The 26,456-nt window shown below is 48.7% G+C and overlaps 1 long non-coding RNA gene across 1 annotated transcript; it reads left to right on the plus strand.

Annotated features, from left to right (window-relative positions):
- On the plus strand, positions 1-24,139 carry LOC143438889 (uncharacterized). Its single transcript, XR_013107440.1, has 3 exons — positions 1-130; positions 14,649-14,861; positions 23,468-24,139. It is a non-coding gene; the product is annotated as an uncharacterized LOC143438889 (long non-coding RNA).
- Positions 24,140-26,456: the final 2,317 nt, after the last annotated feature.

Here is a 26,456-nt window from a genome sequence, read left to right on the forward strand (position 1 = left end):
TGGGAGGCTTCTGCTGAGGCCAGGACAGAGGCCATGCACTCAGTGTACCAGAAGCCACCACAGCCTGGTCCAGGACATGGTTGGAGTGGCCAGAGGAATCTAGAAGCGGTTCTCTGATCCCAGAGAAGAGGTTGGTGGGTTAAGGGAAAGGACAAACCCCGTGCTAGAGTTTAGGAAGGCTGCCAGGCCCCAGGGCTTGGCTGATGGCAGCCTGGCTGCCAGGGCACCCCCACTCAGGTTGATGGAGCCAAATGGACAGCAGGAGAGGCCTACCCTACCAGATACAGGGGAATGAAGGTACTGACTCACCGGTCCAGCTGGATGCTATCGTTGCTGAGGGATGGAAGGCAGGAAGGCAATCCCAGCCAGGTCTCATGGCTTCAGGATGTCCCAGAATTAGCCAAGCTCTTTGAATTGGCCAGGGTAGCCAATTGGTGGCCCCTCGTTTTATGGAGTAGAGGTGAGCTCAGAGCCTGCTCTTGGGGAGTTGAGGCCAGGTATACAGTCCTATGGACAGGCATAGTGTTCAGTTTGAGATCAGAGGCCTGGACTTGTAAAAAGACAAGCATGGGGTCTAACCTCAACTAATGCCATTATCTCCTCAGCCCTCACCTTCCTTCTCTGCTATGTGGGGGTCAAAGCAAGGGGGTTATGAAAAAGCTCTTAGCACAGTGCCAGGCACATACTATGGTACCCTGCACACAAGTCAAGGTACCCGCTCCACAGTTGATCCTTGCTCTGAGTCCTCCAGGAAGACCAGCATTTACCCCCATCACTCTGCCGGGATCAGGAGCCGAGGGAGGAGCTGGAGTCACCTCCTGACCTGGCCTCAGGCTGTGGGCAGAGGAAGGAATGATTTTAAAGGTAAGGCTGGCCCCAGGAGCTCCGGGCCACCTGCCCTAGTATTGTGCAACTGGAGAAGCAGCTAACCCTGTGGCCATCTCAGCAGAGACAAGTGGCAACACGGAAACGACTGGCCACAGTGCTTACTCTCCGGGATGCCTGAGTCCGGCTCAGAGACGTAACAAGATACCACTCTGGGCTCTGGTGGGGGTGCTGGTGAAACAAGTCTATTGTTTATCTTCTCCTGAGCCTTCCAATTTATACAGGGTGCCTTACCTTCTAGCACCTTCTACCATAGGGTGCTTTCCAAGCTCTCTGTTGAGGATGCTCTACTGAGTCCTGAGCAGACAGGAGAAAGTGGTCCTGTAGACACATAGAGGCACATAGCTACTTCCTCATTGGCTAATCAAAGCAGAACCGTCATGTATAAGTAGGATCTGCAGAGAATTCAGACTGAGGCTCATAGTTTGTAATTCTTTAATTTGGATGTAGAACAGGTCATCTACGTGTCCATGTCTTCATCGGCACAAGAGCTTGCCGGCTTGTGAAGAGGGACACTGAATTCACAGTGCCGGCTTCCTAGGTCACAGGGCCAGGACCGTTTTCCTGTGTGGTGCCTGTCAGAGGCTGGCTGTGGGAGGCAGGTTCCCAGGGTCCTCACAGAGGGAGGAGCCCATGCCTTTGTTCACAGAGCTAGCTGATCAGTCCTGGACAGGCTCCATGATTAAGGAGAGTGTACCATACCCAATTAATGCCCAGGGAGCCATTGGAAACAGATCACTGAACAAGCTACAGATCTGAAATTAAGGAAGAAAACCTGTAGTCAAACCCTCTTAAGCTCCCCCCAACCCCTCCACACACACCATGCCCAGGGAAAGGGTAGCCTAGAGCCCTTTCTACTTGTAAACCAATGACAGGTCTTTGTGGGTCTGGAACAGTCTCCAATGTCATTGATGCAGCTGTGGAGAGAACCCAAGGCTTTTATTAGAGAGACCAGGCAAGGGATCAAAGTCTCCCAGGACTTCTGATTTTCATTATCTTTTAATTTCCTATGACACATCATTACATAAATGTAATCCTTCCTGGTTGTTCCCTTTCCCTGCCAAGTTTTAGCTGTATGTGGCATGTTTAAGGGGAACAGGGTTATTGGCAGAGGTAGGAGCATGGGCAAGTTCCCTGAGGCTGGAGGACCAGGGAGCAAGTGAAACAAGTATCATTTAAGGGGTTAAGGATGAGGGAAACTCAGGGGATCCCCAGTTTTAAATTTGTATTTTGGGTCAAATTTGTATTTGTATTTTGGGCCACTGATGTACTGTGTTTAGGCAGGCAAGGCCTGGTCCCCACATGACCAAGGAGGTCTCTAAAATCTTGAGGCTCCAGGGATGTGAGCATAGCTTGTTGGGGGTTGGGACTCTGAACCCACAAGTCCTGCTTCCTAAGCCATAGTGCTGGACAGTGTTCCTTGTGTGGTGTCTGTCAGAGGCTGGCTGTGGGAGGCAGGCTCCCAGGGTCCTCACAGTGGGAGGATCCCATGCCTTTGTTCATGGAACAGCCCTGGACAACTCTTCTGCCTGCAATCTGGGTCACTGTAGATATCTGCCTAGCTGAGCTAGCTAGGCTGAGCATGACTGACAGTCATACAAAGATCTGATGTGTGTCATGCTGACAGGACAATCTTGGTTGGAGCCTGGTCTGGGTGGGTGTATCAGGGGAATGAAAGAGAGGAGAGGTTAGTCAGGCCTTCCTGGTCCAGCTTAAAAGATCAGCTCCAGGCTAGCCTTCCAGAACCTCAGAGAAAAGGGTGAAGGAGTAAACAGGAACCCTTCCTGATTGTGAGTTGATGATGTATCTTCCTCATAGACTGTCACAGACCCCATCCTTGATGACCCATAAGTGAGTGGGTCAGAGCAGTCACACACCCAGACACATAGACACACAGACACAGAACATACAGACACACAAGATACACACAGACCACACAGAGACCCACAACACACACACACACACACACACACACACACACACACACACAGAGAGAGAGAGAGAGAGAGAGAGAGAGAGAGAGAGAGAGAGAGAACACAACCTCACTGTGTGCAATGCATTGTGGGAGTTGTGGGTGCTCTAAATGCTCGGGTCTGGCAGGGGAACCCCATGTCCTGCCAACTGAGTATCAGGCACCAAGAATAGATTCTATGCAGGTGTGGTGGAGGCTGAGAGAGATCAGAAGGGATGCTTCTGAATAAAGTCAGATGGTCCGGTCAGCTATGAAAGAGTCCGTGTAGAGCCCTCAGGGCAAAAGTGGGTGTGGAGCCACATTCCTGGCACTGGGAACAGGTTAGGCCTGGAGCTTCAAAGCTTACAAATCAAGAATGGGTCAGGTCTGGATGGAGGAAGGAGCCCCAGGAACCTGGAGGGCAGGCGGCTGTGCTGCTGAGATCTTCTTTTTCTCCCCCAGCATGCTTTATTCTAGGCTGTATCTTCACACTTTGGTCAAAAACCTCCAGGATGCATCATCCAGGAAGGCCCTTCAGGCCTAGGCCAGACGTGGTTGCTGTTCTGAAACCCAAATGACTCCAAAAGCTGGAATTCAAACATCCCACCCCTCCCTGAGCTGCAATTCAGCAGTCATATGCACAGAGCCCAGGGGTGTGCATAGCGAGTGAGTTCCCAGGTGTTGCTGAGGCAACCAAACCCCTTGGCTACTGCACTGCAGTATGAATGGTACTGGTCCAGTTTGCTCACAGGAAATGCCTTGGGCGGTGGTCAGCTGGAAGGTCTGCTTCTCCTCAGTCTAGAAACTTCTTGGACTGCCTTTGGTGCTGAGAGTCTAAGTCTAAGTGATGATTGGTTGTGTCTCTGTCGCCTTGGACTAAGCTGTGCTTCAATGATGATAATCTGCCTGACGACGGATGAGGTCACTGCCATACTTAGGTTTCTATTGGTGTGATAAAACACTATGACAAAAAAAAAAAAAGGCTTGGGAGGAAAGAGCTTAATTCAGCTTATAGTTCCACATTCACAGTGTATCATGGAGAGATGTCAGGGCAGGAATGGAGGCAGGAATTCTGCTCACTGGCTGATTCTCCATGCTTCTTCAGCCTGCTTTCCTAGGCACCCCAAGATCACCTCCCCAGGAATGGCACCACCCACAGTGCTCTGGGTCCTCGCAATCAATCACTAATTAAGGAAATGTGCCACAGGCTTGTCTACAAGTCAACCTTACGGGGTATTTTCTTAATTGTCAGATGACTCAAAGTTGTATCAAGTGGATACTGCCACCAAGAACAAACTCCCAGAAAGCAGCCAGGTTGATTACTTTATGATGTGCTGGGGACAGGCCTAAGGAGAGAAATCCTGGTCTCCAGTCTCTTATCTAGAAAGCAGGCAGAAGTTACATCACACATCACACTAAGAGGCTCCTGGAGTGTGTAGTGATACACTTCTCTTTGCTGTTAAGGAGAGGGAGAGGAAGAAGGGGAGGGAGAGGGGGAGGGGGAGGGGGAGGGAGAAGAAAAACCAGAAAGACCGGATAGAAGCAACTTAAGGTGGAAGAGTTTGTTTTGTCTTACAGTTTTGGGGTACAGTTCATCATGATGGGGCGGTCATGGCCGGAGAGGCTTGAGGTAGCTAGTCACATGGCATCCACAGTCAGGAAGCAGAAGGGATGAATGCTGATACTCAACCTGCTATCCATCAGTCCAGCAGGGCAACCCATGGGATGGTGCTGCCCAACCTAGTGTAGGGTCTTCCCACTCCAGTTAACCCAGTCCAAATACTCCTTCACTGACATGCCCAGAGGGGTGTCTCCCAGGTGATTCTAGAATCAGCCAAGAACCTCACAGTGGACTCAGGCATGTGTGCATGCACAGCTCCTGGTTGTCACCGTCATCGCATGGGTGTGCACGTGCACACACACACACACACACACACACACACACACACGGATCAACAGACCGTGGAAAACAACTTAGGATTGGTTACGACCACAGTAGATCCATTCCCTTCCTCTTTGACTGCCAGTTTCCTCAATCTGGAGACATTAAGGGATATAGATTAGATGGTTCCTTCTGAGGGAAGCCTGAGGGACCTTGCTGGTAACCGCGCCATCATCTGATTAGTGTTCGATTTAAAGCAGTTAATAGACAGCTGGAACTTTGCAAGGCTGGCCAATTACTAGGCACGGCTGGAGAGCACAGTGCCAGAGAGCACACAGGGTCCTTGGGGACCAGTCTATATATCAGGGTGTCATCAGCCACTCCAGGGACCTCCAGTATGAATAGCACTGCCAGAGGTTACTTGTAACGCAAAACAAAGGGAGCTTCCCCGCAGCAGCTCCCTAGGGAAGGGAGAACACTCAGAGGCAATTTCCTGGAGTCCCCACCAGGCCCTGGGAAAGCTGAGCAGTGGTCTGTGAGCCTGGCAGAAGGCTGTCCCTCTTCCCTCATCACCTTTCCCTGGGCTCTGCCTGCTGTCTGCTGACATGACCCAATTAGCATCCTTCTGAGAGGCTGGCAAAGCAAACAAAGAGGAGAGGGATCCCAGGAGAGAAGACCCTGGCTGTGCAGGTCCTGAAGGCCTTGGACTCAGCCCAGACTGAGATCCCAGAGCTTTACTTTGCAAACCTTGTGACTCAAGATAGCACACTAGCTTGTTAAAGAAGCTGGTTTGTTTGGTCTTCAAAATTAAGTAAGAATGAGATTTATGAAAGAATGAAAATACGGAATTCACTGGGACCTCCCTGGCGCCAGGCTGCAGATATAATCTGTAGCTCAGGGCATGGCGCGCTGAGTCTGGGATCTGTGTTTAAGTCTCCACGACTGGCTGTGTACCCCTGAAGATGCGTCTCACCTCTCTTGGTGTCTTCATCTGTATCCTAAAAACACTTACAGTGTTTCCCCCAAAGGAATGAAAGAGAAAAGTGCAAACTGCCTGGCTGGGAGTGGGGCGCGGGGAGGTGGGGGGGCTGTGACTCAGAGAGGGTGGCACAGTTTTCTCAGCACCCAAGTGACTGCCTCAGGTGTGTGTCACCATGCCACCCTGAGCAGCCTGACCAGGCTGGAGGGGTGGCACTTCTAAGTCCTGGATGACCCACAGCAGCCCGCCTGCCCAGCGGTTAGCTCAGGAAAGCCTCAAATTATACAATTTATGAAACTCGATCCAGTTTTCCGTCTGGAACGTGTGATTAGAAAGATTACACATTGCCTGTTGCAATTATGGTAATGTTGATGTGTGGACAGATAACTGGCAGCGGAGCTGTTCTGAGCCATCTATTTATAGGCTAGGATTCTTGCTATCTCAAGGCAGACATATGGGCCATGAAGGCAGGCGACAAAAAAAAAAAAAAAAAAAAAAAAAAAAAAAAAAAAAAAAAAAGAAAAAAAGAAAAAGAAAAGCTAGGAGGGGGAGCGAGAGCCTCCCTCGGAATGAAAAGGCACCAAAGGAAGCCGTAATTAGGGCTGGGACTGGCTTATGTAAATCAGGTAATACTTTCAAAACAGACACGAGATCCGGTTTTAATAAAGCACATTGGAACAAATGGCGGAATAATGACTTTAATAAATCTAAATACAAATATTTTGTTCCGTCTCCAAAATGAACAGCCCTGGCATCTGCCGAGCTTGGGCCTGGGCGAGGGGGCGGCGCTCGGTGTTACCGGATTCTTACACTCCCTCAGCAGGCTTGAGGGTTTTAATTTTTAGCCTTCTGCTAAATTACATGGGCTGTCAGTCAACTGTGGGAGATATTTTGAGTAGTGAGATTTATACAAACACACAGAGCACACTCGGAAGGCTCTGCACAATATCTTTTACACCAACCCAGGATGTAAATCACAGGTTGTTCGGGGCCTGAATTACAGCTTTTCTGGAGATAGACTGCAGAGACATTATTCACCAGTAGGAGGGATCTGGTGGCACTTTCTCAGATGCCCTTTCTCACCCCAGTATGAATCAGAGACAGACTAGAGATTGTTCTTGTGCATTTCCTGGCACTTCCCACCCCAGCTCTGCTGTCTAAGCCTGAGGTTGTTGATCCGTGAGGCAAAGAGGCTGGATGTGTGTGTGTTTTGATTAGCTAAATAATGTTGTCCTGGACACAGACCAATCTTTTAAAAAACGAATAAGACTAAGCATGATGGCTCGTGCCTACAATTCAAGCACTTGTGGGGGCGTCAGAGGCTAGGTGCTAGAGGGTCTCAAGTTCAGCCTGTGATATAAGTGAGCTTAAGGGCAGCCCGGACTACTTTTTGCATGCTGATGGACAGCTCTGGGGCAGGCAATGTTGTGAGCATCATTTCCTGTGGCCGTCACTCTACCTAACCGCCCACGCTTCACTCATTGACATTTTGATGTAGTGCTTTGTCCTTCTTCTCTTTACTTAATAGAACTAGGTTTTAGAATTCGTGCTCTATGAGTACATTTTTCACGCTATTTTCAACTGCTGTCCTCAAGTCTATGGATTCTTTAAAAAAAAAAAAAAAGATTTATTTATTTTAGATATGTGAATACACAGTGGTTGTCTTCAGACACACCAGAAGAGGGCATCGGATCCCACTACAGATGGTTGTGAGCCACCATGTGGTTGCTGGGAATTAAACTCAGGACCTTTGGAAGAGCAGTCAGTGCTCTTAACCACTGAGCCATCTCTCCAGCCCAAGTCTGTGGATTCTTAATATAAAGGTAACATGCATAATATGCCCCCAGGCCCCATGGTTTTGAGCGATCCAATGACTCCTCTGTTGGAAGTTTTGTCCTCAGAGTAGTAATGTTGGAAGGTGGTGGAATCTTTAAGAGGCGGGGCCTCTGGAGGGAATTAGGTCATCAGGGACATTGCCCTGGGAAGGATTTAATGCAGTCCTCTTGGAGCTCACTCTCTAGAGAGTAAGTTCTCAGGACAAGAGCAGAACTACCCACCCTACTCTTGGGCTTTCTGATTTGCCATGCCGGTTCTCTGTTGCACTCACTCCTGCCATGACACCCTTTGCCAAGATGCTATAGCCAGGAAAGCCCCTAACAGAACCCTCATCATGCTGGCTGTACTTCCTAAACGTAGTTCTTCTCTGTGTATATTATCCTCTCCCCTACCCAGATATTTTGTTGTAGCAGTGGGGAAAAAAGCCCAATACTACACATGAGGGAGCTAGGATTCATGGCTCGTATCTGGGAAGAGCTAGCCTTTATTCTGTTGCACTTTGTTTTGTCTTTTTAAACAGACAAAGGTTGTTATAGCGATGTTCTTAAGCAGCCAAAGTGGAAATTTGGTGACCTTATGTCACTCTCGTATATTCAGTAGGCCTGTGAAATCCAGCAGCAGGGCCTCACTCACCCATGTCATCATGAGATTAGGGCTTCTGCACTGAAGGGCAGGGCTGAAGGCATTCATCTGTCCTTCCTCACCTACACCTACCCAGGATCCTCCCTTTCTCTCTCCACTCATTGCTTTCCACTTGTTTAACCATTCCTTTATACATTTGTGTAACTGTCCATCCATCCACCCATCCATCCATCCTTTCTTGCATTAATCCACCTACTATGCAGGTATCCATCCAGTCATCCACCCACCCACTATTCATCCATCCATCCATCCATCCATCCATCCATCCATTCATCCTTCCATTTATCCATACATCTACCCACTCATCCACCCATTTATTCACCCACTCATCTACGCACCCATCTATCTCTCCACCCATCCATCTACCCACCCATCCACCCACCCACTCATCTATCCATCCAAATATCCACCTATCCTTCCATTCATCCACACACCTACACACTATCCATCCATCCATCCATCCATCCATCCATCCATCCATCCATCCTTCCATTCATCCACACACATACCCACTCATTCACCCATCTATTCACTCATCTATCTCTCCACCTATCCACCCATCTTCCCATCCATCTACCCTCTTACCTATCCATCTATCCACGTAAGTATTCGACTTGCAGAACTGCCCTTTCTGCTGCTCTGTCCCCCCACAGTCCTCTGAGCACTCCTGTTTTTAAGTTAGGCCCAGCTGACGGGCTCCCTCCTGTTAACGGTCCATGTCCTTATTAAAGCCAGTGCACTGAGATTTCCACCCATCATTTGTTTATGTGAGGGCCCTACAAATCTCTACCTCCCCTCAGCTCTTTAAGAGAACCCTCTGTTCCTCTCTCCAACTTCATCCATCACTGAAGACCACCAGTGTTTTGTTATAGAAAAATGTCCTGGTTTCCTTCTATAACTGCCTCCAGACCTCTTCTCTCTTGGGCTCCCCTCTTTCCCACTGTCTTTGCCCAGAGATGATCTCTTTGCCCAGTGATCTCCACACTCTCACTGTGGAAGCTGATCCTAGGGTTCACTGGGAGTCTGATAGCCCTGTCTCCCTGCTGATACAGAAGACTGCATGTGCCCTGAACCTGAAAGTTACAGTCATACACACCACGAAGACCCTATGCGAACATAGCAGTGACCTTGGATTCCACTCTAAAGGTGGTTTAAGTGTGGACGATAGGTCACCACCATCTGGAACCTTTGAAACACGAGTCAAAAATCAATCTTCCCTCATTCAACTGTTCCTCTCATGTGTTTATCTCAGTAATGGGGAACCAGCACATCCCTTCTCCCCTCTCCCTCTTGTCTGGAGGCTGGTTCCTAAGGCCATTCTTGATTATTGATGCCATGTATGGAAATTAAAGATTTTAATTTTTTAAATTACACTTATTATTTTTATTATCGTCATTATCACCATTATTAGGGCTATAAGTGTGAGTGTATATAAATATGAGCATGTGTGTGTGTGTGTGTGTGTGTGTGTGTGTGTGTGTGTTCGTGTATGTGGAGGGAAAAGGACTGCTTACCAGAGTCTGTTATCTTCTTCTACTATCTGGGTAGGCCCTGGGGATTGAGAATCAATCGTCAATCAAGAAAATGTACAGTCAGCTCCTCCACCAGAGCTCAGGTAGTTTCCCCCAAGTCATCTCACCAGCTAGAAATTAAAGTTCTTAACATCAGCATTTGCGGGCTGCGGTAGAAGGAGAGAAAGGACTCCGGAATGTTGTACTTTGGTCTTCACACCAAAAGCCTGGCAAATAGACCTCCCACTAGATAGATAGATAGATAGATAGATAGATAGATAGATAGATAGATAGATAACAATAATAAGATCAAAGTCTGATGGGGGTAAAAGGCATTGGCCAGGAAGGCCCTAACCCAGAGTCAGGGTAGGAAACAGACAAAATGGGGGCCTCACAGATTAACTTCACTCTTGTGGCTTAAATGGTTGGTGCTCTCTGGCCTGGTGAGTGCTGTGCCTCTCTGATTTACTTTGTCGAGAGTTTGCTTTCCTGTTAGTATGGTTGCCCTTTGGTGTCTGTAACGTGCTGCCATGTCGACGTGCCACAAGCCGGAGTCATTTGGGAAGAGGGAATCGCCACTGAAAAATTGGCCCCAGTAGATGGGCCTGTGGACAAGCCTGTGGTGTATTTTCTTGCTAGATGTGGGAAGGCCTGGTCCACTATGATCGATGTCACCCAGGGCTAGTTAGAGGTTGAGCAAGCCAGTAAGCTGCACTCCTTCATGGCTTCTGCTTCAGTTCCCGCCTCCAGGTTCCTGCTCTGACTTCTCTCATTAATGAACCATTAGCTGAAAGTATAAGATGAAATGAATTCTTTCCTCATCAAGTTGTTTCTGGTCATTATGGCTTTTGTTTTGCGTGTTTTTCGTAGCAATAGAAGCCTTAACAGAGACAATGGGGGAACTCGTCCAGACCTCTTCCCAACTCTGAGTACCAAAACCTGCATGCACATGCTCTAGTTTCAAACACTGCACGGCACTTGCAGATGACCTGTGCACACCCTCTCCCCTTACAGATTTGAAGTGTAAAGCAAGGTATCGTATCTAATACAATATAACTGTGATGCTGGGAGCTGCTATCCTGTATTGTTTGGGGAATAACAGCAAGCAAAAGAGGAAGTATTCGTTTAGCCCAGGTGGGGCTTTTTGAGTGTGTCAGGTCCATGGGTGACTGATCCCCAGCTGCCTGCTGATGTGGCGAGGCTTGATCTCTACAAGCCTTCTTCATGCAGATGGTTGATCTCCACCGTTAATTTGACAGACTGTAGAATCATCATGAGAGCTAATCTCTGAGCACATCTGTGAGGGATTCTCTGGATTAGGCTAATTGAGGTGGGAAGACCCACCCTAACCGTTGGCTGCGCCACTGCCACTCCAAGGGCCAGAATCCGAGGCTGACTAAAGAGAAAGCAGAGATGCCCACAAGCGCCCATCCCTCGCCACTCTCTGCTTCTTTGTCATGGCTGGTTTTGTTCATTTCAAAATAATCCCAGGACATTAAGTAATTGAAACTCAGATAAGTCTTCTTCAACAGCAAAAAAAAACAAAAACAAAAACAAAAACAAAACAAACAAACAAACAAACAAACAAAAAAAAACCCCACACAGTTATTAAAAGTTGATTCTGCCAGTGAGGTTGGGGACAGATCTGGGTGGGAATGGTGGAATCAAGAGGGACCTGGGAAATAAGAGGGTTGGGGTCCTGCATGGCCCAGGGGGGCTGCCTGCACCCTGCATGCTCTGTCAGGTCTGGGGGTGGTGGGCAGCTCTCGACTCCCTCTTGGGAAGGTTAAGTCACCATGATGGGGAGTGAGGAAGACTGGACTGGCTGGAGGTGGGAGGTAGGGAGGTCTTGGGGAGGGAGGGGTGGAAGCAGTGCACTCTTGGCTTCTTGACTAAAGGTGGTCTCTTTGCCTTCCCTGCCTGGAGGACGATGGCCTCTCAATGGTGGGCCAGAATGAACCTTTCTTTCCTTAAGTTGCTTCCTCTCTCTCTCTCTCTCTCTCTCTCTCTCTCTCTCTCTCTCTCTCTTAAATCTATTTTTATCACTGCAATGAGAAAAGGAACAAATCCACTTAGCGTTTCTCGCCTCCCTTTGAGGCTCCCATACCCAAACACACAGGTTCTTTTCTCAGGTTCTCCCTGTCTGTGGCCGGATGCTCAATGGGCTCGGCTTTGATCCTCAGAGTTGGCACAAACTCATCCTCCTTTATGTCACCAGCCGCTGTCCCCAAGCGCCCTCCCACCCCCAGGACCCAGGCAGGGCTTTTACCAGAGGGCTTCGAGGGGATAGGGGTGGGGGGTGGGAGTGGGGGGTAGGAGCTCCTGTGAAGTGGGAGAGGAGATGAGGTGGGAGTGGGGAGGAGGTGGGAGGGGTTGCTAGAAAGATGTTTCCAGACTCCCAGAGTATGTGTCTGTCTGATCAGACACAGTTCCCTTCCCAGAACATAGCAAGGGCTGTGGAGGCGTCTGCTACTTGGTGGAGAGGAAGGGGCAGAGGTTGTTCCAGGCACAGGTGTGGATGTGACCCTAAGACCTGGATGAAACTCAGAGATTGGCTTTGTATGTCACCTTGACTGAACTTAGAGATACCCAGAGAGTCAATGAAACCCTCTGGGTGTGTCTGTGAGGAAGGTTCTCGAAGGGATTAACCTGTGAGTTAGTAGATGAAGTTAACAGAATTATCCTCAACATGGTAGATACCCTTCAACCCACTGAGAATTTGAACAGATCAAAATGTCACAGAAGAGGAAACTTGTGGTCTGCTTGATGGGGGACAGCTGTCTGTCCTGCTCTCGGCCAATGACACACCTGGTTTCTGGGCCTGGGGGTGTGTACAGAGGCTTACAGATGGACTCTGCAATCTCCAGGCTCCTAACCTCTGACCCAATCACACCACTGGCTCCTAGGCTTCCAGGTGACAGATAGGAGACTGTGGGAGTTCTCAGAAACCAGGTCCACACCACCTGTCCCTTCCTGCTCATCTGTGTCTGTGGAGATTCCCTCAGCAGGGAATGGCTAGATGAAGGCAGTGAAGGGAAGATGGCTGGCCAGCGGCAGAGTGGGACTAACGTGCTCACAGAAGTAACCACATCCCTGTTTCCTAGATGCCAGGGACTTCTTTCTTGTAGAAGTTGACTGTCTAACACTGTGTATGTCACTGTCTTAGTCAGGGTTTCTATTCCTGCACAAACATCATGACCAAGAAGCAAGTTGGGGAAGAAAGGGTTTATTCAGCTTATATTTCCACGTTACTGTGCAACACCAAAGGAAGTCAGGACTGGAGCTCAAGCAGGTCAGGAAGCAGAAGCTGATGCAGAGGCCATGGAGGGATGTTACTTACTGGCTTGCTTCCCCTGGCTTGCTCAGCTTGCTTTCTTATAGAACCCAAGACTACCAGCCCAGGGGTGGCACCACCCACAATGGGCCCTTCCATTCTTGATCACTAATTGAGAAAATGCCTTACAGCTGGATTTCATGGAGGCATTTCCTCAAGGGAGGCTCCTTTCTCTGTGATAACTCCAGCCTGTGTCAAGTTGACACAAAACTAGCCAGGACAGTCACCATAGTCCCCAGAGCCACTTAGGGCTAACAGGATAAAACTCATGTGTGGGGTGTAGGGGGTGGGGGTGGGGGTGAGGGGGTAGCGGGGGAGCTCTCAGGTGTTTTTCTCAGGAGTCATCCATTCAGTTCTAGTTTTTTTAGAGTCCCTCATTGGCCTGGAACTTTCCAAGTAGGCTTGGCTGGCTGGCCAGGGAGTCTCAGGGCCTACCTGTCTCCTTATCCCCAGTGCTGAGATAACATTTGTATACAACCCACAGCTGGCTTTTAAAAATATCATCATCATTATTGTATATGTATGTATAGATGGTGTGTGTGTGTGTATGTGTATGTGTGTGTGTGTGTGTACCACCAGTGTGCTGTGGTGTGGCCATGTGAGGAGCAGAAGACAACTCAGGCGATCGTTCTCAAACTCAGGTAGCCAGGCAAGCATTGTAGAAGATTTTGCGCACACCCTGTCATCTTTCTGTCCAGTGTCTGTGTTTTTCTTCCATATGTAGCCTGAGTAACCCTTTACACTACCAATGAAGAGAATTCTGGATTTGAGCTGAATTGCCTTCTATAACTGTCTTCGGAAGAGGGACATAGGACAACTGGGGAGTTGGCCAGAAAATTAGGAGATGAAGAAAGACATTTTTGAGAAAAAGATATTTCTGGCAATTATCTGGTTACAAGCTTGGTTACAAGGGGAATCTCTACTCTGTTATTTTTGATATTAACTAGACTTGAACTGCAGAGCCCCTAGGTTCCTAGAAGCTGTTAGGTATTATTTCCTTATCCACAGACAGGCCAGCTGAAGTGAAGAAAGGTTAATTTGCTCAGAGTCACCTGGCTGGCAGGGACGAGGTGAGGATTTGAACTTTGGTTACCAGCATTCACAGTAAAAGACTCTGATTCTCAACGCCTTGTATTTCTCAGACCTGAATAAACAGAGAAATATTCACACACACACACACACACACACACACACACACACACCACACACCACAGATCTACAGATGGAAGGCACAAGGGACCTCCCTTTGTAAGTGGTTGGTAGAGAAACTGAGGACCAGGGATAGAGAATGAAATGGTCACAGATAGTCAGACATGGAGTGAAACTCAGGAGGGCAGTCCTGGCAGCCCTGTGCCAAGTAAGGACTATTCTCTCTATTCACTGAAGGCTTCTCGTGAAGAAGACACCAGACTCTAGGTGAAGAAACACAGACTTGTCAGCAGCCATGGTGTTTAGAAAGAACAGAACCAGGTCGAAGCCAGGCCTCTTGGATGCCATTCCTGCTGCCTTCAAAGGCAACTCCTCCTCCTCACCTGGCTTTGTGCCTATCATTACTAATGAGACAGAAGAGTTTGAGTCTTGAATATCTGCTTTCATTCATTCATTCATTCATTCATTCATTCATTTAGTTTTGAGACAGGGTCTGACCTAGCCCAGGTTGAATTTGAACTCACTACGGAGCCCAGGATGACTGAACTTCTGATCCTCCTCCCTTGACCTCCCAAACACTGGACAGTAGTTGTGTGAAGCCACACCCACTTTTACGGAGCTGAGGATCGAACCCAAGGCTTCTCGCATCCTAAGCACCTACTCCACCAACTGGATTACATCCCCCAACCCTTGTAAGTACAATCTCTCAAGGAGAATCACGTTCCATTTGCGGTCGGGGCAAACATCTAGGTTTGAGTGAGCTACTCCTCATGCAGCATTGAAGTTGTTTCTGAGTGGTTTGTGAGAGGGAGGGTAGGAAGGTGGGGATGCAGGGACTCATCTGCTGGATGAAGTATTGGGACCAACCATGCAGAACTGAGCAGAGAGAGACCTGGGATGGGCATGCACTGGAGTGAAGCGGGGGTGATTTACCTCCGCTCTAACCCAAGTAGTTTTTGTTGTTGCTGTTACATAATTTTTAATTTTTATTTTATAATGCATTACAGTTTTGCCTGCATGTATGTCTGTGTGAGGGCATTGGATCGCCCAAAACTTGAGTTACAGACAATTGTGAGCTGCCATGTGGGTGCTGGGAATTGAACTTGGGTTGGCTGGAAGAGCAGCCAGCGCGTCTCACTGCTGGATTTCTAGGTCCTCTATGGATGTGTGTTCTTCCTCCCTCAAAATGTTCTTTTCTCTCTCTCCCAGTTAAAAGTCCATCAGCCAAATTCCTTCAAGTGTTTTTTTTTTTTTAATTCTAAATTGTCTGCTCTTCCTCTCCCCCTTCTTCAGCTTAAGTTTATTGCGAATTCCTTTTGAAATAAATCATAATTGCCTACTGTCACAACATGAAGACCACTTGACAGGCATCTATCCTGAGATACCAATTCAATGCCTGTCAGCCAGCTGGCTCCAGGGCTGGGAGGGAGGGAAAGAGTCCAGCAGCCAACTCAGAGTCCCAGGGCCCCTCATCAGCTCCCAGAATCTGGCATGATGGTCCCCTTCCCTTCGTGCCCAGCAGCAGGGAAAGAGACACAAGCTGTAACAGGGTGCTTCAAAACTCCTACTCCCTTAAAACAAAAATATCCGAACAGCCTGAATTCTTGTCATCCTCCTTCTGGGAGACTGGCATTTTCCAAGTAGCAATCGCCAGATGACAAATTATTGCAGAGAATGATCAATATATTGTTCATACAGTTGGCATTTGGGAGAGCAGACGGCCAGCCCAAGAGATGATCTTGGAAGAACTTGTGGGTGGAGTCTATCAATGAATCAATAAGTAAATATTTCTCAAGTGTGTCCTGGGGTGAAGGGAAGCTGTGTGCAGTGTTGAAGGCTGGCTGTGCAGATGTGGGCTGGTTCTGATCTCTGCTTGTGTGGGCTGACCTTGGGCAAGCTTCTTCTCTTTTATTTATTTGTTTCTTGTTTGTTTATTTGGAATTGTTCTTTTTTTTTTTTTTTTTTTGAGACAAGGTCATTCTATGATGTCTTGGCTGTCACTCTATGTAGACCAGGCTGGCCTTGAACTAACAGAGATCTCTGCCTGCCTCTGCCTCCCAAGTGCTGGGGTTAAGGTATGTGCCACCACTGCCTGGCTGTGGGCCAGTTTCTTGATCTAGGGCATGCATGTTGGTTTTCTCTAAGATACGAGGCTTAGACCAAGTATGATAATACATACTGCCATGTCTCTTGCTTGTGAACAGGGTTACCCTCAAATCAGAGCAGTCCTCTAGGGGATCGATGCTCCTGACTGCAGTCAGCTAGTCCTGAGAGCCCAGTGTGGCTGGGAGAGGCAAGGAGGGGCCTGGATCCTGGTAACTCAGCAGAACTTGTACTTGGGGTTTAGTTTTAGAACAGGCCTCCTTTGGGTCTCTCTCAGATTATCACATCGTTAAAGAAGAATCTAAACCAGTCTTTGCACAGAGCATATGTGCTGGGTGGTCCCTGACAGCTCCTGGGTTCTGCCCAAACCATACCCTCCTGGGAAAAGCACCAGAAACACCGCCTTTGTGCTTCTTTCCCGAAGACAGCAGCTGGGAGCTTTTCCCATACGGAACAGTGGCCACCGGATGTTCAGCTGACACCCTCTCCTGTTTGAAGATCACTTAGGGCAGTCTTAGCAGATGCCCCCACACCCACCCCACCCTTCACTCGGACCTTTGGGACTTTCCCTTAACTCATTCCGGCTTCCTTATGCCACCTGTTCTGGATGACTACTGTCCCAGGCAGTGGTGGGACATCTTCTAGTCCTCATCTCCTCCTCCACCCCCAAGCCAAGACAGATGTGGGGAAATGAGTCAGAGGCCACCTAAGCTAGCATTTGCCTCCCCCCCCCCACTCCCACTCCCGCCATTCACCTGCCAATACCTCTGGAAAGGGTGAAGTGGGTCTGTGTTGGTTGCTGACTCGGGTGGCCTTAAAGTCCTTTTTCTGTTGAGCCTTGCTGTGAAGTCACCTCATTGATTGCAGGGGTGTTGCTGGTCAGGGCCCCAGCTGCTACAGTGGAAGATAGGCAGGTCTGAAATGCTAGATATTTCATGGGCATAACTCAAGGACGGGAGTTTAACTTAGCCAGCCATGAAACCAGAAATCACAGTCCCAGGGGAAAGGGTTGAGGATGCAGCTCAGTGATGGGGGTGGGGGAACGGTGAAGAATTGCAGAGGAGACATAGAATAAGCAGAAAAGACATGGATGCCAAAGATTACAGGGCTAACAGAGGAGGCAGGCCCAGAGCCAGGAAAGGAGAGGGGAGGCCTGTAGGGACTTCTCTAACCGAAGACAATGGATGCTCTCTAGTTTTGGCTCTCAGGAGATTCTAGAAGACATGCCAAATATGCAAATAAATGTAAAAGCGGAGGTAGGTGGGGCAGAGCAGGAAGAATTTCAAAGGCCTGTTTTGGTAGGTGGTGAGAGAGGTGTGGTAGACACTGGACTCCAAAGAGCTGAGCAGATTTCTTGTGGAGCCCACTGCTCAGGGCTCTGGCTCTGCCCTGCCATCCGTGTTTCCTCACAATGATATGGCATCTAAGGTTCCAAGGAGTCCATTGTCTTCTGTTCACTAAAGTGGAGCTCTCCCGGTGACTCAGCAGGAGATGGCCCAGCCATCTGAGCTGTGATTCCAGCCCATCACCTCAACATCCAGCCTCAGTCCCCTCAGGGCCTTAGGTTATTGTGGCTTGGAATCTGGTGACTGTCCCGCTATAGGCAAGAGGAAGTCAGTGTTGGGGTCAGTCAGGTCTGAGGTGGAGCACCAGCTTGACCCTATGTGACCTAACTCCCACTTCCACCCCATCTTGTCTCCCCTTATTGCTGCCTCAAGGGTCGAATTAGGTTTTATTTTAGACTATAAAGTCTACAGACAATAAGTGAATTGTCTGTAGGGCAACAGGAAATATCCTGATGACTTTGTCCTATGACCCAGATTTAATAAACATTCATGCTTGGCTCTGTCTGCCCGGACTGCTGCTCTCTCCTCCTCCATCCCTTCCAGATGGGATCATGTTCTCAACTTCCTCCAACCAGCTTTTCTCCTTAGAGACAAGAGACTGGGTTGAAGCAGGCATGAATGTCTCCTCTTCCCTCTGCCTGGACAGCTCAGGGTCCAATGAAACTCACCTCTGTAGGATTGTTTTCAAGGTTGTTGACACTAGGCTTTCCATGGAAAGTGTCCAGCCTGGGCTTCTTTCCTGTTCCCTGTCCCTGACAATGGAAACATTTCCTATCTCTTCTCCGCTCTATAGCGGCCCAACTCTCAGTTCACCCTTCAGCCAACAGACAGTGGTTGAATGATTTTTTTTTTCTGGCCCTATTCTAGGGCCCTCTTCCCTAGGCTGGTTGCAAATAGGAAATGAATCTCTCAGATTCTAGGGCCTGCAGGCAGCAACCCCACAATAGATAACATCAATACCTTTCAGGCCTTCCCAGGTGATTGACACCTACTGGGTTTATCTTCCCTCTTAGCATGGGGGCGGTAGCTGGATGTTCACACACACAAAAACCTTGGCTCCCACAGTCAAGAGCTGAGCCCTGACTTGAGGTGTTAGGCCTAGTTGGAGGTTAAACCAGGGGACCTGGGCTGTCACAGTTTGAGGTGACCAGAGGCCAGTTAGCTGGAAGGGACCTAGAGTCACTGTCAGGAGAAGCCACTGTGGTCCTAGGGAATATCTGACAGCCCTCCTGAATGCTGTTCAGGCAAGACAAGGCTCCTTTTTGAGGTAGGGAAAGAGAGGTTCAGGTATCACTATGCCAGATACCAGAAAGGGAGTCATTTTCCTGATGAGTTCTCCTGCCAAGTTGCCTCTTGTCCTCCCAGGTATCAACCTTGAGTCATAAGGAGAGAAGTCACCAAGGACCCCTACTAGCTGTGACACTGCAGAAAGCCCCCTTTGCTCTTTGTTCAGGCAGAAGATGAACCCTGCTGTCATAGTTTGCTTCTCTATTGCTGTGATAAACCACATAACCTCAAAGAACCTAGGGACAGAAAGGTTTGCTTGACTTATAGGTTACAACCAATCTGCCAGGGAACCCAAGGCAGGAACCCAAGGCAGGAACTCAAGGCAGGAACCTGGAGACAGGAACTGAAGCAGAGACCATGGAGGACCACTGCTTACTGGCTTGTTTAGCTTGTTTTCTTCTTCAATCAAGACCATTTGTCCAGGGGTGAAACCATCTACAGTAAGTAGGCTGGAGCCTCCCATATCAATCTTTAATCAAGAAAATGCTCCATAGACAACTCCACAGGCCAATCTGAAGACAATTGCCCAACAGAGGGTCCCTCCTTCTAGGTCACTCTACATTGTATCAAGTTGACATATATGCTAACGAAATGCTAACAACACACCTGTCATGATTGTCTGCTATGCCTGGTTAGGAAGTAAAAGATGTCACCTTTGAAGTCCTGCCTAGGCAGAGGACATTTGGATTGTTGTCACTGTGATGGATGGAAGATAGGCTCCTGTTCAAGACACAGAGTAGGTTGATCATCAGCCTGGCCAGGCTAGTCTTGTATGCAGCTGTTCTAGGACAGTGGCTTCCAAGGTGGTACCTGAGAAGGCCTGGAGCTGGAGGGATGTAAAAGTAACTTTTATTTGTCTGATGTAATTGTTGTCTTGGAGGCTTAGTGCCTCTGTCTGCTAATCTGGGCCTAGTTCTGGGAGCTTCTAGCCTCCGTACAATCTTATCTAGGCCTAGAATGTTTTCAGCCCCTGAGACTTACTGCTGAATAAGCTCACCATTAAGTTCTAGGTCTTCCTGAACTTTGGCTGGCTGGTCAACTCAGCTGTTCTGGCTCAAAACTCCTCTCCAAGCTGACTGATTCAAACTGGCTTTCAGCTTCTGACTGAGTTGCTCTGCCTAGTGCCAGACTAACTTTGGCAATCTGTTCTGATCTTCTGGCTCTTTCTCATTGTCTGGCTCGTTTTGTCTTCACCTATGTCTAGCATGTTCTCTCTCTCTCTCTCTCTCTCTCTCTCTCTCTCTCTCTCTCTGACACCTGTTTCTGTACAACTCTCCTGGTAAAACTGCCCTCTCTCCCTTTCTCTCTCTGCACTTCTGTCTCTTAAGTGGCTTCTTTTTGCTCTCTGTTCTCATGAGAGTTGGACATATTCTAGTCTGTCAAATCTTCTTCTGGTTCATCGCTTTATCGGCCTCTCAACTAGACATCACTTGCAAACACAAACTAAATCTACCTTCATTGTTTGGGATTAAAGGTGTGTACCAAAAGTGTGTCTGTATTCCAGGCAGAGTAGCTGTTGCTGTATTAAAATCCCTCTACATAGGGATCCTACAAGCATTACTAAGGGCAGCACCAGAAAGCAGAGGTTCATCAAAGTAGAGATGCCCTGACCCAGTGGCCCATATAGACCTCCATGGATAAAGTTCCAGTGGATGGACCTAGACTTAGGGGCTACCTGTGAAGAGCATGTATCCCTTTACTGCTGGTGCTGGGTTTTCCTTGGTTGTGAGACTTTGAGTGCTAAACTAGAGACCTGTCTAGGACAAACCAGGATGGTTGGCCCTCTTCATTGCTCTTCCCGAGCCAGTTTCCTTGGAGATGAGTCCCTTACGGAATGAAGGTGGTATCATGGAATCTGGGCGGAAGGACTCTCTGTATCCATCTGTCTTTTCTGGCCCTGGTCCCCAGCTCTGCCCACTTGTCTACAGGGAGAGGGACATTCTGATCTTTGTGTACTCTGACCCTCTTAGCTGAGCCAGGGCTGTCTGTTCAGGACATGGGGCTAGGTTTTTGAGGGGTTTATTTAAGAGAAAACCCACAGTAACATCCTCTCAAACCATCTCCATCCAGTCTTCTCCCCATTTCCTCCTAGGCTCTCACTGGCTGCATCATGGACTTGGGGCTGAGGGTGGGGACTGTTATTTATTAGGCTACTTGCTTCTTCTGCTCCTCCTCATCTTCCTCCCTCTCCTCTTCCTCTCCCCCCCCCCCCATTCTTTTGGTTTTTCAAAAGAGGATTTCTCTGTGTAGCTCTGGCTGTCCTGGAATTTGCTCTGTAGACCAGGCTGGCCTCAAACTCACAGAGATCCAACTACCTCTGCCTCCTGAGTCCTGGGATTAAAGGGATGCACCACCACCACCACCACCACCACCACCACCACCACCTGTCTAGGCTTCTCACTTCTTGATCAAAGGATTGAGAGGCCAGGGTGGGCAACACTGCATTTCAGCTTCCACAAGACAGAGCTCAACAAGAAGCCTGATGCTTAGCCAGTGCATGCTCAGAGAAGCTCTGGCTAGCTATACAATAAGTGCCCAGCACACGTACACCATCATTATTGTTATTGAGTTTGTGATCAGTCTACATGGCTCATGTCCATTGCATCAGTCCTCAGACAAGCTCGGGGAGTAGGTGGGATGGCCTTTCTTGGATTTGGCAGGCAGAAGCTGGCCTTGTTGAAATAGGAGTGTTTTGAGAGCATTATCCTAATTAGCTTGGGCTCAGGTCTCCTGACTCTCGGGCCAGAATACTTTGCAGCCTCTTTGGCTTGTATCGGTGGTGGTGGTGGTGGTGTTTGTGTGTATGTGTGTTGGGTGTATGCATACCTGTGTGAGTATGCGTATGAAGATGGGGCAGTCAGAGGACAACTTCAAGTGTCACCCAGGTACCTTTTCTTTTTCTTTTTTCTTCTCTTTGTTTTAGTTTGCGCAACAGGGTTTCTTCCTGGCCTGCAATTCATCTAGTAGCCTAGGCTAGCTGGTTGGTCAGTAGTCCTCGAAACTTTATGTGTCTCTGTCTTTCCAGTTTGAGAATTGCAAGTACATGCTACCATGCTTGGCTGTTTTTAGGTGGGTTCTGAGGATCCAAGTCATGTCCTCTGGTTGCAAAGCAAACGTGTTGCTGACTAAACTATCTCCCCAGCTCCCACACTACACTAAATCTTTAAGAATGAAGCCATACAGCTCCATGCGTGTAAGACGTGTGACCAATCAGACACCTTATGGGCATGCTACTGAATGATAGCGAATACTATCCCCTCTTCCCATATACGCTCAGAAAATCCGTCTCAGGCTTTGGTATCAGAGAGCTCTGAGTTTGAATCCTAGTTACAGTCACAGTCACAGTCAGAGTCACAGGACGGCAGTGTGGCTTTGGGTTTGCCTTCTTCATTTTTCTCAAGATTGACACATGTGTCTCTCATAAGAGCACTATAGAATCTAGTAAACAGAGGATGCTGAGGAGAAAGTCTTGAGCACATTTTCTGTGAACCCTAGTGAGCTACAACAAGCCCTCTGACTCTGGGAAGATGACTGGATCCCACCCTGGTTTCTGACTTGGGCAATACTCTTTCTTTGGGCTTAACACCTACCCAAGTCTCCATGGATGCTCTGGCCATCTTAGCTCAGCCATTGTAACTTGAAGGGAGGAGCCCAGCTGAGCTTGAATTTTTGAGATCAATGTTGCCAGCCCTAGGGGCAGGCTGGAGTGGTCCCAGCAGAAAAGATAGCCAGCATCCGTTGGTCCAGCAATACTTCTTCCTTTCTGAGGGCTTTTGTTTATTTGCCTACTTTTTTTCTTCCATTGGCCACGCAGCCCCTCCTCCAGCAAGGAGAAGACTGGATTCGGAGGCACAGAATCCGGCTAGGGATGATGCATCAGGCAGACATCAGACATTTCTCCCATCGCTGGAACCGTCTCCCCCAGACACATTCTCTTCACCGTGATATCTCATTCAGCTCACCTAGAGAATGAAATTAGAAGTCACGTCAACTCTCCAGAGTCTTGTTAGATCAATCTGACTTACACAAAACAGGCCAGACAGAGTGTGAGGTTTCCATGAAATTAGGCTGTGTCCCCGGGGGCTGCCTTGGAGCTATCCAACATTTCAGAAAACTGCCAGGCACCCTTTTGCATAATTTATCAATTACACACGACGCAATTCATTGCAGGCAAAAGAAGGAGGCCTGACCTGGGATGGAGGGGGCCCTGGAAGCAGTGTATATAGAGACAGGAAACCCAGACTCTCATCTCCTGCCTTAGATGGATGATGAGCTCAGGTGGGTTCCTCATATTCTTGCAGGGTAGGGGTGTCCCCCCTCCAGCTGCAGAACGGGATTTACATTTGATCTATGTAATTTGTTTCAGTGACATATTTGTGGAATAGGAATGCTGAGGTGGTTGGGGAAAGAGATGCCCAGAGCTTGCCGCCTGGTGAAGTGTGGGAATATTGAGTGGCCATGTTGGATATGGGATGACCACACAGAAGTCTGTTTCTCCACTCTGTCTGGTGGTTGTTGTTTTAGAATGCCCCTTACATATGTCTTTCCTATTAATGTCTTAGGTCACCTTTCCTAACACGAGCTGACATCACCCTCTGGGGAAGTCAGCTGTGCTTCTGGGAGAGATGAGCTTGCATGGACTGACGCTGAGGCACAAATGAAGGGAGCAGGAGCTGTGTGCCCACCGCCACTGAAGTCATGTTTATTACTCAATGGCCCCTCTCCAACCCCATCACCCAGCCCCTCTGTCTTCTGGGCCCCACTGTCTTGGAACAGACCTTTATTCTGGTGTCAGCCATACTGGTTAGACTCGTTTCTTGCTCGTCTGGGGGCAGAGAGCACAGCCATATCTGTTTTCCGGGCACTTGGCCAAGGGCCTGTCTTGTCATGGATGCCCAGGAAGTGGATGAATGGAGGGGTAGAGGGGGACTGAAGAACAGACAGAACCCGCTTGGTAATGCCATTACTTTGACTCTAGTTCAAGACTCCTGACTCTGGATTCTGGCAAACCAGGCTCTTGCTCCTGACTTCTGTGCTGCAACCGAAGGTCCATCTGAAGGCTTTGCAGGGCAGGACATCTGTTCTCAGTCCTCCCCTCCCCACAACAGCTCGTGCTTGACCGTAGAACACAACCAAAGGACTTGTGGGGAAACAGAATTTGAACCCAGTCCTGCTTGATAGCAAACTCTATATTCAATTTATTAAACCACAAACAATTTTATTGCCTTGTTGAACTTTGTGTGTGCACCTACTAACCTTTATTTCTTTGTTTGTTTTATCTTACTGTCTTTTTTTTTTTTTTTTTTGACAAGTTTCTCTGGATAGCCCTGGCTGTTTTACTACTCACTCTGTAGACCAGGCTGGCCTCAAATTCAGAGCTCTGCCTCTGCCTCTGCCTCTGCCTCTGCCTCTGCCTCTGCCTCTGCCTCTGCCTCTGCCTCTGCCTCTGCCTCTGCCTCTGCCTCTGCCTCTGCCTCTGCCTCTGCCTCTGCCTCTGCCTCTGCCTCTGCCTCTGCCTCTGCCTCTGCCTCTGCCTCTGCCTCTGCCTCTGCCTCTGCCTCTGCCTCTGCCTCTGCCTCTGCCTCTGCCTCTGCCTCCTGGTATTAATGGCCTATGCTATTACTGTGCCCCAGCTATCTTTTACTGGTATGGGACCTGCCTTTTGAACTGCTGGCCAGGCAGAGAGCTCTGGCTGTTTCTGCCTTTCCAGTGCTGGGATTGTGAAGTGCTCACCACCACACCCAGCTTTTTCATGATTCTGGTCACTGTACATGCAAGGCAAATACTTGGCTAACTGAGCTCATCTCAGTCCCTCATTGTCTGATTGTCCAAGTGCCCATCTTCAAGCCTTCTAGGACTGGGGCTTTGCAGGTAGGAAGGCTGAGAAGGAGCCAAGTCCTCCCATGGGACAGGAAGGGTTGGAATTTCCTACAGGAATGAACCTGCCCAAAGTTCATTCATAGCTAGCAGCAAGTTGTGAATGTGGGACTCACCCCACACTGATTCCAAGGTAGACAGATTCTCAGTATCGAACTACAGATTAGGTTTCCTGTTAGGTTTATTTGTTTTTCTTTGTGATTTTTTTTTTTTTAAATTAGTGGGCTGAATTGAATACGCAAGTCTTCCACCCCTAGCCCAGCACTGTTCCCACAGCAAGGAACACAGCAGGATGAGGTTTCCTAACAGCCAGGAGCCCTCCAGTCACTGAGGCTGAACCAAAGGCAATTTCACTCCGCTGAAGTTCTAAATTATCTGCCTGGCAAATATGGGCTCTGATGATGAAACCTAGTAAGTACTCATTATCTTCCTGGAGGAGTGCCACAGTGTGGAGGCAGGATAGAGTCACGTGGGGAGGGGACCAGTTGTTATCTCTGAACAGAAGGGTCAGGAAGGTTATGAGGTGGGGCTGGGGGTGTGCTGTGGGTTGGAAGAAACCAGGAGACCAACCCTGCAGAACTTTCTAGAGAAGCTCTCTTGAATAGGCTGTGGTGCACCCAGGGTTACTGTCCCCTGGTTTAGGAGCACGCAGTACCCATCCCTTTCAATTCTGAAAGGCAGAGAGCAGTCCCCTGCATCTGAGTGTGTGAGAGCTAAAAGACTTAAGGAAATGGGGCAGTGCCAGCCCCTGCTTGGAGATGTCTGCAGGGGATGAGGGATGTTTGCTGCTATTGTCTGGAGGGAAACTCCTTAGCAGCTGTTTCTTCAGCCTCCATGGAAATTAAAGCCAGGAAGCTAAGCACTGGGTGATTGTGGACTCAGGTTGCTTATTTATAGCCCACAAAGGATTGTCATGGGGTTTCTAGGCAAAGCCCACAGAGGATTCCTGGAGCAGGGACTGCTTCCTGGCTCTGCTGCCTGAGAACATAGCTTCCTCCAGGCCCTACATCCCCCCCACCCCCCACCAGGAGCTCCCAAGCCCAGAGAGACAGTGATCTTTGTGAACTGTGTCTGCGGGGGTGGGGGGTGGGGGGGGGTGGGGGGGTGTCTGGGTGACACATTCCAGGAATTTGAAAGTGGCTTTTTGGAGCATCAGGTCATTTAGGCAACGTTGTCTGAGGTGTTAGGGTAGGGTTCTTTGGAAACTCCTACCAAATCCTGCCTGCTGCCTGTATCTACAAATAAAGTTTTATAGACACTGTGGCTTGGCTCTTTTGTATGTCTCGTGTGGCTGAGTTCAAGCTATAAACTATGTGGATGCAAAAGGGACTGGTCCACAGAGCCTACAACAGTTCATCTCTTATTCTTTAGGTTTTTCCCACCCTTTGGTAGGGGATGGTATGGATTTCAGTTATTTTGACACAGACTTAAATATCACTTTATTTTCTTCCTATATGTCCTTAGGCGTGGTCCTTCCCTGGCACCTTCATCTTTCCACTTTCAGATAGGACTGCTGGCACATTGAGCCTGTGCTGATTATGTATCAACTCGACAGCACCAGGCACCCAGATAAGAGCTTTGCCTGTCCCTCCTCGCTGCAACTGGAAGGGACATCGTGATTTACCCAATCTACAGAGGAGGAAGTAGAGACCCAGAGTGCTTTAGTAATTTGTC

Source organism: Arvicanthis niloticus, chromosome 26, assembly GCF_011762505.2.
Source record: "Arvicanthis niloticus isolate mArvNil1 chromosome 26, mArvNil1.pat.X, whole genome shotgun sequence".
NCBI classification, from domain to species: Eukaryota; Metazoa; Chordata; class Mammalia; order Rodentia; family Muridae; genus Arvicanthis; species Arvicanthis niloticus.